Consider the following 5,000-nt stretch of genomic DNA (forward strand, 5'->3'; position numbering starts at 1 on the left):
TCTCCCCTTAAGAGTCGGATCGACGATACTTTTTCTCGTCTTTAAGACAGTTCTCTTTCTCCTCTCTCTTCTCTCTACTCTCTTCTCTCTTCTCTCTTCTCTTTCGAGTTGGTAAATTTCGCTCCACTATTAGATTACCAACTCCGCACGAATTACCACATGGGTATATCCGCGCATATACATCAGGAGGACCTCCAAAAATTTCAAACTCTCCCGTGTATCTCTCCGAGATCTTTTTAGAAGAAAAAGAATCTCGGATGTCACATCGACTTTCAGGTTTGTAAGCACGTATGCTCGAGCGCTCTCCATCGTGTAAGCACGGACATAACGCACGAAGTCCGAAGACCGCGTACGTTAACATGCTGGACATATCGAGAAAGCGCGAACCATGCTAGGCGTACCCATGTCGAGGCCCTCGCGTTAAAGATCATACTCTTCTTTTCGTTCTCTCTTCTTTGCCCAGAAATAATATATATTTCTTATAATATATACCTCTTAGTTTATGTATTTCTCTCTTAGGACACCTCAATTTTATATGTATATATTATATTTCATTCGAACAATTTTTGTTCGTCGCCCCTTTTTGTGTGTAGTATTTCGTTTGGTCTTTGCCATTAAATTTTTGTATACGAAAAATATATTTTCGCTCGGATAGAAAACCCCTTTTGGGTTTCTGAGAGTTGATGTGAGAGTCGTACAAGTATAACGAATATACGTTGTATCCAACCCAACATTCTGGGCTTACCACATAAGGGCCATTCGGTCTGAGACACCGACCCGTGGTCATGCTGTGTAGAGAAAAATTCGCAACGGAACGCGGTACAGAACAGTCGAGGAATGGACCTCGAGGAGCTGAACGACTGCTTCTCGACCGAGATCGTAGAATAGCCGCTCGCCCGCCGCTGCGCCGACCGGTCCGCTCGAACCGACGTGCTCTCTTATAGTAACCAAACGGGCGGCCGCGACGACCGCGGCGCCGGCCGCTCAGCACGGGCGCTTATGGTGGTAAACTGCCGCGCGTACAGACCAACCGGCCGGGCTGCTGGTACTTAGCCGCTGAAACTATGGTCGATTCGAACATATATTAACATACGATTTTTATTCGATAAATCGTTATTGTACATATTAAACGTTAGTTTCCACCGAAAGAAAAATTTTTTAGAATTTTTTTTTTCCAAAAATTGCAAGAGTAAACTTTTTTAATATTCGATTTAAAAATTTTTAAATGCTTAATCCTTACATTAAACTACTGGGAGAACTCAGAAATCATAATGAAAAAAATTACAAAAATTTATTTTTCTCAGAAACTCCGAAAAACAGAGTGGTCGAATCCGTGCAAGCCGGAATTTTTCTAAGTCCCCACGGTCAAGAGTAAACTTTTTTAATAAGCGTTTTAAAATTATTTCAATGTTTAATCCATGCGTAAACATGAAGTTTATTAACGTTTTTAACATTAAAAAAAATTACAAAAATTTATTTTTCAAAAAAAATGGAAAAAACCGATTCGTCGGAGCGAGGTGTCCTGCCCGTGCGGTAATTCCAGCAGGCGAATCGGACTTCCCGAAATTTTTCTAAGTCCCACGGTCGACACCAACTTTTTTAATAAGCGTTTTAAAATTATTTCAATGTTTAATCCATGCGTAAACATGAAGTTTATTAACGTTTTTAACATTAAAAAAAATTACAAAAATTTATTTTTCGGAAAAAAAGGAAAAAACCGATTCGGCGGAGCGAGGTGTCCAGCCCGTGCGGTAATTCCAGCAGGCGAATCGGACTTCCCGAAATTTTTCTAAGTCCCACGGTCGACACCAACTTTTTTAATAAGCGTTTTAAAATTATTTCAATGTTTAATCCATGCGTAAACATGAAGTTTATTAACGTTTTTAACATTAAAAAAAATTACAAAAATTTATTTTTCGGAAAAAATGGAAAAAACCGATTCGTCGGAGCGAGGTGTCCTGCCCGTGCGGTAATTCCAGCAGGCGAATCGGACTTCCCGAAATTTTTCTAAGTCCCACGGTCGACACCAACTTTTTTAATAAGCGTTTTAAAATTATTTCAATGTTTAATCCATGCGTAAACATGAAGTTTATTAACGTTTTTAACATTAAAAAAAATTACAAAAATTTATTTTTCGGAAAAAAAGGAAAAAACCGATTCGGCGGAGCGAGGTGTCCAGCCCGTGCGGTAATTCCAGCAGGCGAATCGGACTTCCCGAAATTTTTCTAAGTCCCACGGTCGACACCAACTTTTTTAATAAGTGTTTTAAAATTATTTCAATGTTTAATCCATGCGTAAACATGAAGTTTATTAACGTTTTTAACATTAAAAAAAATTACAAAAATTTATTTTTCGGAAAAAATGGAAAAAACCGATTCGTCGGAGCGAGGTGTCCTGCCCGTGCGGTAATTCCAGCAGGCGAATCGGACTTCCCGAAATTTTTCTAAGTCCCACGGTCGACACCAACTTTTTTAATAAGCGTTTTAAAATTATTTCAATGTTTAATCCATGCGTAAACATGAAGTTTATTAACGTTTTTAACATTAAAAAAAATTACAAAAATTTATTTTTCGGAAAAAAAGGAAAAAACCGATTCGGCGGAGCGAGGTGTCCAGCCCGTGCGGTAATTCCAGCAGGCGAATCGGACTTCCCGAAATTTTTCTAAGTCCCACGGTCGACACCAACTTTTTTAATAAGTGTTTTAAAATTATTTCAATGTTTAATCCATGCGTAAACATGAAGTTTATTAACGTTTTTAACATTAAAAAAAATTACAAAAATTTATTTTTCGGAAAAAATGGAAAAAACCGATTCGTCGGAGCGAGGTGTCCTGCCCGTGCGGTAATTCCAGCAGGCGAATCGGACTTCCCGAAATTTTTCTAAGTCCCACGGTCGACACCAACTTTTTTAATAAGCGTTTTAAAATTATTTCAATGTTTAATCCATGCGTAAACATGATGTTTATTAACGTTTTCAACGTTAAAAAAAATTACAAAAATTTATTTTTCAAGAAAAATGGAAAATACCGATTCGGCGGAGCGAGGTGTCCAGCCCGTGCGGTAATTCCAGCAGGCGAATCGGACTTCCCGAAATTTTTCTAAGTCCCACGGTCGACACCAACTTTTTTAATAAGTGTTTTAAAATTATTTCAATGTTTAATCCATGCGTAAACATGACGTTTATTAACGTTTTTGACATTAAAAAAAATTACAAAAATTTATTTTTCAAAAAAAATGGAAAAAACCGATTCGTCGGAGCGAGGTGTCCAGCCCGTGCGGTAATTCCAGCAGGCGAATCGGACTTCCCGAAATTTTTCTAAGTCCCACGGTCGACACCAACTTTTTTAATAAGCGTTTTAAAATTATTTCAATGTTTAATCCATGCGTAAACATGATGTTTATTAACGTTTTCAACGTTAAAAAAAATTACAAAAATTTATTTTTCAAAAAAAATGGAAAAAACCGATTCGTCGGAGCGAGGTGTCCTGCCCGTGCGGTAATTCCAGCAGGCGAATCGGACTTCCCGAAATTTTTCTAAGTCCCACGGTCGACACCAACTTTTTTAATAAGTGTTTTAAAATTATTTCAATGTTTAATCCATGCGTAAACATGACGTTTATTAACGTTTTTGACATTAAAAAAAATTACAAAAATTTATTTTTCAAAAAAAATGGAAAAAACCGATTCGTCGGAGCGAGGTGTCCAGCCCGTGCGGTAATGCCAGCAGGCGATCCGGGGTACTCGAAATTTTTCTAAGTCCCGACGGTCAAGAGTAAACTTTTTCATCGCATATTTCAAAATTTTTTCAATGTTTAATCTACGCATAAAAACGCAGTTTATCGCAGTTTTTAACGTTGAGAAAATTGACAAAAATTTTTTTTTCACTGAAAATGGAAAAAATGTATCGGTCGATGCGGGCTATCCAGGCCGTGCGGTAATTCCAGCAGGCGATCCGGGGTACTCGAAATTTTTCTAAGTCCCGACGGTCAAGAGTAAACTTTTTCATCACATATTTCAAAATTTTTTTAATGTTTAATCCACGCATAAAAACGCAGTTTATTAACGTTTTTAACGTTGAGAAAATTGACAAAAATTTTTTTTTCACTGAAAATGGAAAAAATGTATCGGTCGATGCGGGCTGTCCAGGCCGTGCGGTAATTCCAGCAGGCGATCCGAGGTACTCGAAATTTTTCTAAGTCCGAACGGTCAAGAGTAAACTTTTTCATCACATATTTCAAAATTTTTTTAATGTTTAATCCACGCATAAAAACGCAGTTTATTAACGTTTTTAACGTTGAGAAAATTGACAAAAATTTTTTTTTCACTGAAAATGGAAAAAATGTATCGGTCGATGCGAGCTGTCCAGGCCGTGCGGTAATTCCAGCCGGCGATCCGAGGTACTCGAAATTTTTCTAAGTCCGAACGGTCAAGAGTAAACTTTTTCATCACATATTTCAAAATTTTTTCAATGTTTAATCCACTCATAAAAACGCAGTTTATTAACGTTTTTAACGTTGAGAAAATTGACAAAAATTTTTTTTTCACTGAAAATGGAAAAAATGTATCGGTCGATGCGGGCTGTCCAGGCCGTGCGGTAATTCCAGCAGGCGATCCGGGGTACTCGAAATTTTTCTAAGTCCGAACGGTCAAGAATAAACTTTTTTATTACATGTTTTAAAAATTTTTCAATGCTTAATCCGTGCATAAGAGTGCAGTTTATTAACGTTTTTAAGGTTGAAAAAATTGACAAAAATTTTTTTTTCTCTGAAAATGAAAAAAATGTATCGGTCGAAGCGGGCTGTCCAGGCCGCGCGGTAATGCCAGCAGGTCGAACGGGGCGACCCGAAATTTTTCTAAGTCCCTGCGGTCAAGAATAAACTTTTTTATTATGCGTTTTAAAATTTTTTCGGCGCTTAATCCATGGATAAAAAGGCAGCCCGAACACGTTTTTAACGTTGAAAAAATTGACCAAAATTTTTTTTTCACAAAAACTGCGAAAAA

The sequence above is a fragment of the Nomia melanderi genome, unplaced genomic scaffold (genome assembly GCF_051020985.1).
Source record: "Nomia melanderi isolate GNS246 unplaced genomic scaffold, iyNomMela1 scaffold0607, whole genome shotgun sequence".
NCBI lineage: Eukaryota > Metazoa > Arthropoda > Insecta > Hymenoptera > Halictidae > Nomia > Nomia melanderi.